This window comes from Cervus elaphus, chromosome 14 (assembly GCF_910594005.1).
Source record: "Cervus elaphus chromosome 14, mCerEla1.1, whole genome shotgun sequence".
Classification (NCBI taxonomy): domain Eukaryota; kingdom Metazoa; phylum Chordata; class Mammalia; order Artiodactyla; family Cervidae; genus Cervus; species Cervus elaphus.
Window position 1 is genome coordinate 54,201,165 of NC_057828.1, and position 11,772 is coordinate 54,212,936.

At 48.5% G+C, this 11,772-nt stretch overlaps 1 protein-coding gene across 1 annotated transcript in view; it reads right to left on the bottom strand.

Annotated features, from left to right (window-relative positions):
- TMEM51 (transmembrane protein 51) overlaps window positions 1–11,491 on the bottom strand; it is a 54,947-nt gene extending 43,456 nt beyond the window's left edge. Inside the window, exon 1 of the mRNA XM_043922885.1 lies at window positions 11,290–11,491. The gene's annotated coding sequence lies outside the window, so the exon portion shown is untranslated. The remainder of the gene's footprint in view (window positions 1–11,289) is intronic.
- Between the last annotated feature and the right edge of the window lie 281 nt (window positions 11,492–11,772).

An 11,772-nucleotide genomic window follows, 5' to 3' on the forward strand; every position in this document is an offset into this window, starting at 1 on the left:
ACCCTGCTTATTTAACTTATATGCAGAGTACATCATGCAAAATGCCGGGCTGGATGAAGCACAAGATGGAATCAAGATTGCCGGGAGAAATATTTAATAACCTCAGATATGCAGATGACACCACACTTAGGGCAGAAAGCGAAGAACTAAAGAGGCTATTGATGAAAGTGAAAGAGGAGAGTGAAAAAGCTGGCTTAAAACTCAAAATTCAAAAAACAAAGATCATGGCATCTGGTCCTATCACTTCATGGCAAATAGATGGGGAAACAATGGAAACAGTGAGAGACTTTAGTCATGTATGGATGTGAGAGCTGGACTATAAAGAAAGCTGAGTGCCGAAGAATTGACACTTTTGAACTGTGGTGTTGGAGAAGATGCTTGAGAGTCCCTTGGGCCGCAAGGAAATCAAACCAGTAAATCCTAAAGGAAATCAGTCCTGAATATTCACTGAAAGAATTAATGCTGAAGCTGAAACTTCAATACTTTGGCCATCTGATGTGAAGAACTGACTCACTGGAAAAGACCCTGATGCTGGGAAAGATTGAAGGCAGGAGGAGATGGTTGGATGGCATTACCAACTTGATGGACATGAGTTTGAGCAAGCTCTGGGAGTTGGTGACGGACAGGGAAGCCTGGAATGCTGCAGTCCATGGGGTCGCAAACAGTCGGACACGACTGAGTGGCTGAACTGAACTGAACTGAACTAAGCCTAGGAAAGGAGACCCAGATGCTCAAAGTTAAAAATGGGAAAGGAATCACCTGGAATAATGGCTAATATTTGCAAATCCCCCTTGTGGCTCAGCTGGTAAAGAATTTGCGTACAATGTGGGAGACTTAGGTTCGATCCTGGGTTGGGAAGATGCCCTGAAGAAGGGAAAGGCTACCCACTCCAGCATTCTGGCCTGGAGTATTCCATGGACTGTATAGCCCGTTGGGTCACAAAGAGTCAGACATGACTGAGCGACTTTCACTTTCACTTTCTATAGCTTACAAAGTACTTTACCTAGGAGTGACCCTCAGGGGATCTGCAAAAACCCTATGAGACTTGTAAAACTTAAATATTTTCTCTTGTCATAAAACACTGCTTGTTTATTAAACAAAAATGAATAAATCTATTAAAATCATCCATTGAGTAATGGATGTTATTCTGTTAACTACTGATACTACCTATGATGGCGCTGGACTTTGAGTTCTTTGCAAATAGACTTATTTCTTTTACAAAAATGAGATCTTAATGCAATATGCTTTTGTGACCTTGAAAATTTTTTTTGATGTATAATGAATAATTTTTGCACATCAGCAGTATTCATCTAAACTGTAATTTTTAGTGGTTAAGGACTATACCAGTACATGGCAGACCCCTAATTTATATAACCAATTCTCTACTTCCAGACATACAGTTGGTTTCTAATTTTACTACTATTATAAAAAAAAATAACTGTTGAAACTAACTTCTTATAAAATCATGTTTCCTCTAGATAAATTCCTGGTATTGAAACTGCTATGTTTCTTCAAGCTTTGATATGCGTTTTCAGAATGTCCTCCAATTTATATTCCCCCCTCAGCTCCTGAAAGCACCACCTCCCCATATTAGCATTCCCTTTTTAGTTTAAATTTTTTTAATTTTAAAAACATGTAAAATTTCACATGTGAAAGATGACATTGTTTTAGTTAGCAATTTTCTTTCTTTTTTAAAAAAAAATTTTGGCTGTGCTGGGTCTTTGCTGCAGTGAGTGGGCTTCTCTAGCTGTGGCGCACAGGCTTAGTTGTCCCGTGGCATATGAGAGTTTAGTTCTCCAACCAGGGATCGAACCTGTGTCCCCTGCATTGGAAGGTGGATTCTTACCACTGGGCCACTAGGGAAGTCCCAGCCTTTTCTTAATATGATGAGGTTGAATGTGTTTCTTTCTTATTCCTCCTCTTTTCTCCTCCTATGTGCTTATGGGCCAATGGCAATTCTTCTTTATTCCATTTCTTGACTAGGGCATTTAGCTTTTCCTTGCATGGGATGTGCTCAGCCACTTAGTCATGTCCAACTCTTTGAGACCTATTGGCTGGTGGCCCACAAGTCTCCTATGTCCATGGGATTTTCCAGGCAAGAATACTGGAGTGGGTTGCCATTTGCTACCCCTGGGGATCTTTCTGACCCAGGGATGGAACCTGCACCTCCTGCATTTCAGGCAGATGCTTTACTGCTGAGCCACCGGGGAAGCCCATAGTCTTTTCTTTCTGAATAGAAAAGATCCTGTCTGTGTCCAGAAAACAGCCTCTTGTCTGGTTGTGTTGCAAATATAGCTGTAGTTTAATATTTGCTATATCAAAGTTTTTTAATTTTAGGAGCCCAATCTATCAATCACTTTCTAGAATTCCTTTTATAATTTGACCTTTCACTACAATGCTTTAAAAGCCTTTTCCTAAAAGGGGCCTGAGTAACTTTACAGTGGAGAAATCTTGTATGCATTACTTTGACCAAATGATCATGGTTAACATTCCCCAAAAGTCATGCTGATACTGTGGAAATCCTGACATGATGTCATGAGAACACTTCATCTCTGCAGTAATCTTTCTGCAAACCTCAAACCCCAGTCTAATCATGAAAAGATATCAGGCAAATCCAAAGTGAAGAACATCCTACAAAGCACTGATCAGCACGCCTCAAAGTTTTCAAGGTCATGAAATTCAAGGAAAGACTGAGAAATGGTCACAGATCAGTAGAGAAGAAGGGGATGTGAGAACTGAGTACAAGGTGGTATCTTGGACTAGATCCCGATATAGAAATGAGACAGTGGGAACACTGGTGAGAGACAAATAAAGTCATTTAGTCAGTAGTAACGTTAATTTCTTAGTTTTGAAATGTGCACTTCGGTTATGTACAATGCCCCCCACCCTCCAGTTTTTCTTTTAGCTTTGATTGGGACAGAGAGCAGTCCAGGCAAGAAAAGCCACTGAAGTCTGGGCTATGGGTGGAGGTGGGGGAGGAAAGTGAGTTAGGGAGTGGTTCCTGGTTCCTTCTGACCAAAACACTGGGGCTGTGGAGTCTTCAGAGCTTTGACAGCGAAGAGGCCTAGCCCAGACTTGATCTTGCAGACAGCAAAGTGAAAGTGAAAGTGTTCGTCGCTCAGTCTTGTCTCACTCTCTATGACCCTATGGATGGTAGCCCACCAGGCTCCTCTGTCCATGGGATTCTCCAGGCAAAAATACTGGAGTGGGTAGCCATTTTCTTCTCCAGGGGATCTTCCCAACCCAGGGATCAAAACAAGGTCTCCTTCATTGCAGACGATTCTTTACCATCTGAGCCAAGAGGGAAGACCAGACAGTAGCGAAGTGGCAAAGATTTTAGTTCCCTGCCTGATATGATTATTGGTTTATTTCATTTGTCTGTTTCCTAACTTACTGACCCCTCCCCTCACCCAATAAAGTGTAAGCTCCAGGAGAGCAGGAAGTGAGTCTCACTGATGGAACACTTTACCCCAAAACCCTGAACATGTGGCCTGTAGAGAGAACTCAGTGAATACTGGTTGAATGAAAGAAATCAAGTAAATGGTTTTCCCCACCCCTCCCCATTCACTAGATGTGAATTTAGTGCCAGCCCATGTGAATTAAACTGTTTTATACCACTGGGCCTTTGCACAGGCTGTGCCTCCACCAGGCATAGCAGCTAACCTTCTGTTCCCCCTCTAGGCTTCAGCTTAGACTCAGCTCTTTCTGAAAATCCTTACTTGACTCTCCAAGTTTGGGTTAAACTGCCTCCTTCAAGCTCTTGGGTTTCCTCATCACTGGTCAGCTGTATTGTAATGGTGACTCCTGGGAAGACTGGCCTACCTATGGGGGCAAAGCTGGCCTCTTCGGTTCTCCACCAGTTCTGTGATCAAGACACAGTACTCGGTTCAGTTCAGTTGCTAAGTCGTGTCCAACTCTTTGCGACCCCATGGACTGCAGCATGCCAGGTCTCCCTGTCCATTACTAACTCCTGGAGTTTACTCAAACTCATGTTCATTGAGTTGGTGATGCCATCCAACCATCTCATCCTCTGTCATCCCCTTCTCCTCCTGCCTTCAATCTTTCCCAGCATCAGGGTCTTTTCAAATGAGTCAGTTCTTTGCATCAGGTGGCCAAAGTACTGAAGTTTCAGTTTCAGCATCAGTCATTCCATTGAATATTCAGAGTTGATTTCCTTTAGGATGGACTGGTTGGATCTCCTTGCAGTCCAAGGGACTCTCAAGAGTCTTCGTCAACACCACAGTTCAAAAGCATCAATTCTCTGGTGCTCAGCTTTCTTTATACTCCAACTCTCACATCCATACATGACTATTGGAAAAACCATAGCTTTGACATGACTCTCAGTACTTTGACAGTACTAATAATACATTTCTTTACATAACAGCCGGTGGCAGCCAAAGACAACTTCCTCTCCACCCCACACAGTAGAATTTGCATCTGTCAGTGTTTGAAAACAATTAACCAAGAACAACTCCCATACATATCCTTACGCACCACACTGCAGCTAATGAAGCTGAATATTTGGAGTCAGGGTGTGAGTGCTTTGTTTTGTTTTTATCACATTCCCCCCATTCCCAACTTTCAAGAAACCATGCCCACACCCTAACCAACACAAGCCCAGCTGGGCATGGGGTAAATGTGGACCAAGAGTAAGGTAAGTAAACTCTGTCTCTTTCAGACCAGCTATGAAAAAGAAAAAGTGGCAAAGACATAAAATCCACCAAGCATTAGAGCTACGTGGTTCTAGGTCTTGAATAGAAGAAACAGCAGAACCTTTTGGAGACAACCAGAACAATATATCACATAAGTTGTTTAGTTGCTAAGTTGTGTCCTTTTTTGTGACCCCATGGACAATAGTCCACCAGGCAAGAATACTGGAGTGGGATAATGGCGAACTCCTCCAAAAGGACTTATGCCAGCAAGCCACGCCTCCCGGGACTGCTACAGTCAGTGTCTCTGACCCCACAGCAGGCCACTGTTGACCCATGCCTTTAAAAAGGATCACGATCTTTAAAAAGGACTTCACTCACCCAGTGAATTCTTATCCTGGTTCTGCCAAGATTTGCTGAGTGACCTTGGGCCCATTGCCTATAGAATGTTCCCATTTGGGAAGCTCTGGAGACATCAAAAAAAGAAATGCCAAAAGGCTTAATGAACCCTGGTTTAGTCACTAAGTTGTGTCTGACTCTCTGCAACCCCATGGACTACAACACGCCAGGCTTCCCTGTCTTTACTATCTCCCAGAGTTTACTCAAATTATGTCTGGTAATGCTAGCTAACCAAACCTGTGATGTGTTTTAAACACTGGTATTGAACAAGTGCCTGTTTTGTGCACTGTGACAATTTAAGCGAGACCGCTGGCCTGACAGTTACAGGCTTTATGATAAACATGAGCTCCTAGTGAACATACCAGTGTGGCTCAGGGGAGACTCAGGCTGCAGGGCCAACCTGTGTCTTCAGCCAGGAGCTCTGACTTGTATTGACTGTAGCACCTCATGGAGACCCTTGTCAAGGGTGCCTGAGAGCCCACCTCACCCGCAAAGGCCACTCTGTCTTCTGGCCTCCGTTTCTTCTTCTCAGAATCAGTCCAGGTTTGATGCATGATACAGGGTGCTCGGGGCTGGTGCCATGGGATGACCCAGAGGGATGGGATGGGGAGGCAGGTGGGAGGGGCGTTCAGGATAGGGAACACATGTACACTCATGGTGGATTCAAGTCAATGTATGGCAAAACCAATACAATATTGTAAAGTAAAATAAATAAATAAATTAATTTAAAAAAAAGAATCAAGGCAGCTTGACCAGCAGCAGTTTTCCTTATTTAAAGTTGCAGAATCTCTTTAAAGCGATTTTCGCACAGTGACATCTGGAATATTTGCAAGCAGAGTTTCTTTCCAGCTGGCCCCTCATAAACCCCTGAGTTGCTTCTGGGAATCCGTCCAAGGAATCCCAAGTTTTCCAGGATCACAGTATAAAAACCAGTGAACCAGAGCACTGCTGCCCAAGGTTCTTACCCTGCTGCCTAGCTGCCTACAAATAACTGAGATGAAAGTTTCACTGAAGAATACTTCTCACGGCAGGAGATGCATTGCTTGCTAGTTTACTTTCTTCTATTTCACTTCAAAAGAGCCAGTGGAAAACCGTTTCCCTGATTTTTAAACCCATGAATAAGTCGCTGCCTGTAGACTGTAAGCACAGCCTAAGGAACCTCTGAGAACACTTCTAGTACTGATGATCTCTAGTATTGAGATCACTTCTAGTATTGGCATTAGTAAAACTCTTAGACTTCCCAGGTGGCTAAGTGGTAAAGTGTCAATGCAGGAGATGCAGGTTTGATTCCTGGATTGGTAAGATCCTGAGGAGTAGGAAATGGCAACCCATTCCAGTATTCTTGCCTGGAAAATACCATGAACAGAGGAGCCTGGTGGGCTACAGTCCATGGGGTTACAAAGAGTCAGATATGACTGAGCAACTGAGCATGTAGCCGGCATGCAGTAAAGCTGTGATCCTATTAGAGGATGAGAGATGCCAGAAAATCCTGTCCCCAGGGTGGAGTGCCTGACCTTATCACCTGAGTAACACATTTTCTGCACATCTTTGCCACTGAAACACCTACTCTCCAAGACGCAGGGCTTGGAGACGAGCAAACCAAATACTGACTTTTCTAGGGACCCGCACTTGCCACCCTGGTGCCTAGTCCTGGGGAGATCTGGGGAAGGCGTGATGACAACAGGGTGGGAGCACCAGGCTAGGTTAAAACCAACACAGCCAAGGATCGGAAGAAACAAAGCTCTCTACCTCCCCGCTATAATCTGTGGATCACATCCACCCTACCCCACCCCGATAACTGATGTCCTCCATTTCTAAGAGGCTGCTGACAATCAATGTTTGCTTTAGATCTGGTAAACACGACCCTTTCCCCAACACCCATGGTGATGCAGAGAAATGGCCCCTAGAAATCCTACAGTGGTGAGTAATTTGCATAGGGTTACAGAATTTGGGCTCAGTGGTAAAGAGTCTGCCTGCAATGCAGGCGACGCAGGAGACATGGGTCGAGAAGATCCCCTGGAGGAAGGCATAGCAACCTATTCCAGTATTCTTGCCTAGAGGATCCCGTGGACAGAAGAATCTGGCAGGCTACATACAGTCCATAGTGTCGCAAAGAGTTGGCCACAACTCAGCAACTGAGCACGCATGTGTGCGTAGGATTCAGGCTCCTGGAGTGTTCTGTCAGAGTCAACTCAAAATTCTGGCCTCCTAAGTACCTCCAGCCATCAGATAGTAGGAGCACATGAGACTGGCAGGTTAGAACCAGTGTGAAAAAGTTGTCACAGGAAAGTACACATTATGATTATGAGTTGAAAAACCAGAGTATGAAATAGAGCAAGCAAGCTGAAAAAAAGAAAAGTCTGAATAAGACACCACCGTATGGACAGTGGGTGTCAGCACCTCGTGATATATTCCTTCCAAGTTTTCTACAATAAGCATGTACTTCCTTTGTAATCTGGGGGCGAAAATAACTTTAAGAGCCTGTCTCTCCAGGGGCACATGATAAAGTATGGTTCAGGGAGCAGCAAGTAAGTTTAATCACTATCTTAGTCCCTGGCGTGAATGTCAGTTTGAAGAGATAGGTCCTGAAAATGTCAAGACACATATATTCCTTGTTTTGGGGGGGGGGGCTCAGCATTTACTCCTTCTGGACATGTGACTGTAGGTGTCCCCCTAAATTCCTGGCAGTGTGGAGTATATAGAGAGAGGGGTTCTTGGAGGGGGTGTGTGCTCTGCTTTTCTTTTTTTTCCTTCAAGAAACATCCTTAAAATCATTCAAGGCAAAATCAGGAAACTTGAGCTCTAGCCCTAGCTCTGATCTCAGGCCTGTCCCTTCCCTTCCTTGGGCCTCAATTTCCCCATTTGTAAGGTCCCTTTTGGCTCTAATATTCTAAGAGCTAAAGGAACCAGCACTCAGATTTAAGGGTTGCTAAGCCTGATGAATCTAGGGCAAGAGAGAATAAGGGAACTTTCGGCTGCTCAGGCTGAGTAAACAACTCAGAGTAGAAAGCGAGGGCCCAGCCTAGCGTCCTGACACAGGGCTTGGGGCCGAGAGGAGGGAGGAGTTGAGAATCAGCCCGAGGTTCTTAGCAAGCTCCCCGCCCCCAGAGCATGGCCTCTGGTCAGTGTCTTGGGGTTGTCTCCAAAGGGTAGGGCAGTCTGGCCTGGAGTAGGCAAAGCCAAACAAGTGACCCATTTCTTTGTGGAGCCGGAGCTCCCAGCAAGGGCAGCCAGTGCACCAAATGCTCAATCCAGAGAGAGGAAAAAGCATCACAAGGCTAAACAGGGCCACTTGTCCAAACTGGGGAGGAGCGAAACAGATGTTGAGACAACCTCCTCCCTGGACTAACCCAGGGCCTGGAACAAGCCTTTGACCTGACTGTGGCCAATCTCCTGGGATAACAGGTTCCACTGCTGACTTGCTGTGTGCCCTTGGGTGAGTTCCTTCTCCTCTCCCCAAATGAGAGGACATGCCTAGGTCCTCCTGTGGCAGGTGAAAGACCATGCATGGTCCACGTCCAAGTAAAGGAGACTTATAATCGGAAGAAGGATACTCTTACATCTGTCAACTGCAAAAAGAACTCCTCTAAGATTCAGAGCGGACAACAAAAGTGAAAGCAAAAGCCAGTAGCCAGAAGCGGACCCTTTACCTCATCACCAGTCAGAAGGCATCTGAAGTTCGGGAACTTCCCCAGCACTTAGGGAGAAAAGTCTTTTCAGTGCCTCAAATGAGAAGCCCAGAGTCAAAGGCCCTGGAGCTCCAATCTCCTCCAGCCCCAGGGCTCGGAGGGCTTTACTACCAGCCCTATAGAAGGAGGGAAGAACATTTACCAGAACCATGACCCAGGAGCCCCCCAAAGGGGCAGGCTGTCCAGTGTAACTGTCAACAGGAGATGGCCTGCTGGCTCTGCTTCCAGCATTGCCATTCCTTGCACACAGAAACTCCTGGACCCCATGACTTCTAGAGATGGAGAGTTGGAAAGCCACAGCTGGACTGGCTTGGACCCTGCCAAGATCCCACCACCTCACTCTGGCAGGAGACAGGCTGGCAGCCTGAGCTTCACCCTACATCCACAAATCTCACCCTTGACCAGTGGTCACGTGTTAAGAGCACATGTTAATCTCTGCCTCCTGACTGGGGCTCCGTATCAGCCTCCTTTATCATCCCCTCTGCCCCCACCAACCTGCAGGCCAGCCTCTTTCCTCTCTGTCAACCTTCTCCAAACTCCCACCTAACTTCTATGCAGCTAGGTTTATCTTCTGAACGCATCAACAGGGCCGAATCACTCTTCTGCTTAAAGAACTTGAACGGAATTTGCATCTTTCTTTGTCTTTCCTGTCCAGTGATGTATGCTGAGCACCCAGGACACTGCTTGGCCCACACAGGCATGCAGTTGACATCTGTGGTTCCAAGATGTCTACTGAACAAAGTCCCACCTGTGATGACCTGGCCCTGCCTCTCCAGTCCAGTTCATCCCAGATCCTCCACTCCCTTTACTTCCCCCCATCTTCCCACAAACCTGCCATGACCTGAGCACCTCCCAGTACATCCTGTGCACCTTCATACCTCCATGCCTTTGCCTGTGCTGTTCCATCTGCCCAGACACCCTTCCTACCCCATCCCTCCAGGAGACTCCACTTCACTATTTAATATCCCAACATTCTTTTCTTAGCAGGATCTCCTGGCATGCCTCACCCTGAGTTTCTTTCTTTCCTCTCTTCGTCCCTAACCTGGCACCACAGCTTCCTACAGAATACTTGCCATGTGCTAGGCATGAATGTCCCACACCCTAGGTTATCATTCCCATTATACAGGTGAAGAAACTGAGGCTCACAGAGGCTGTGACAGCCCACTGTGGGTCACACTGCCAGGAAATGGTGGGGTCTGACTATATTGCCACCTCTTTAATACACTTGCCATTTACTATTCACTAGACTGGTAGCTCTCTGAGGCCCCTTGACCTTGTACCCTCGGGGCAGGCCTGGGCCTTTGTCATGCTCAAGAAGCCCTAATCACTGAAACACTGTCAGTTCAGGACACCTAGAGGAACAGATCACAGTCAGCCCCCTCCCCTTCTTCTGTCTTCCGTGTTTTCTCACGGTCTGGGCGGTACTTCTGGCAAGTTGGGGAGGGACACATTTGGAGGGAAAGGGGCTCCCTGCCAATTTCATTTGGCCCTATCAGCCTAGGTCAAGATCCCCGTGTGACGTCTGCAAAGTGCGAAGGCCTTTCACAGGTCCCAGAGCCGACTAGGAAAGCCATCTTCAAGTGATCCCCTCAAAACGAAAGCCAGAAGCCAGCAATATCAGACGCCAATCCCTCTCCAGCGGCCCAACAGGCTGGCTCCGGTCCCGCCCACCGCGTTCCGGCCACGCCTCGGTTCCGCGCTTCTGGACCACTGGCAAAGACAGGAGGGATCCGACCCGGGACCACACAGGCGTCTCTGCGCAGCACAGGTGCCCGGGGCCGCTACCCGCCAGGAAAGTCCCGGGCGGGACCGGGGAAACCGCAGGGACGTGCAGGTCTCCTGCACCCTCGTCCTTCGGCTAGGAAAGCTTTCTTTCTGAAAATGACTATCCTATCCTTCGGCTAGGAAAGCTTTCTTTCTGAAAGTTAATCAGACCCGGAGTTCGGGGCCACAGGGCTCCCTTCAGGGCGCAGACTAGAGCTGTGATTTGAATCTGAGCAGTACTTGCTCTGCGGCAGGCACGAATGCCCCACCTCACCCCATTTGTAGATGAAGAAACCTGGTCACACCTACTCTGCTCACACCCCATTCGTCACCCTTTGCCTCTAGTACCTAAAACACACACACTCACGAACCTAAATCCCTTAAAATTCTCCATTTCCAAAAAAGATTAAGGGATGGGGGAAAGGGCCTCGTTCGGGCAGCGCCAGGGTAGTTTCCTGGGACCTAGTGAGAAGTTCTGCCCTAAGCACCGGGGGAAGATGCCTCTTTGGCTACGGGTTCGGAACTGACAGGCGGATGGCACCTGTCCCCCCAAACAGGAGCCCCGAGGCCGGCTGTCTCCTCTCAGCCAAAGCCAGCTGGCCCCAGCGCGATGACCGGGAGCTGGGTGGTCCAGAGGATGAGAGTACGGAGTTCCTCCGCCGCAGACCCGGGGCAGGAAGCTCTCAGACGATCCTACAGACAGACCCGCACAGCCGTCGACTCCCTCCGGGGCCCCGTGGGGAACAGTCCCTCCGCCAGGCGCGGCGGGGCGGAAGGCGCAGACTCACCGGTGCGGCGGCGGTTCCAGCTTGGTCTCCGTCGGGCGGCCGGGGGCTTCGGGCTCCACGACCCCGGCCCCCTCCCCTAGGCTGCTTGCTTAGGGTGCCGCGATCCCGGGGCTGGGGGATCAGGGGAGGCTCGGTCGAAGGAGCACGGTGGCGGAGAGCGCGCCGCCAGCTCTCGGACTCGGATGGGGACGCAGGAAGCGCGGCCCCCGAGCGGCGGCGTGCGGGAGGGAGGGACCGAGAGAGGCGGAGGGCGGTGCCGGCCCCGAGTGGCCTCCGGCCCCGGGAGGCACCGCCCACCAGTCGACCCTCCCCCTCGGCCCTCCGGGCCACCTGGAGCCCCAGGGCACCGAGCCCCAGCTGCGAAGAGAAGACACCCACTCCCCGGATCGGCTGGGGGAGTGCGGGCCGGGGGAGTTGGACCCCACGAAATTGGCTAACCCGGGATGTGGGGGAGAGAGCAGCCTGCGCCTGCCCCCCGGGGCA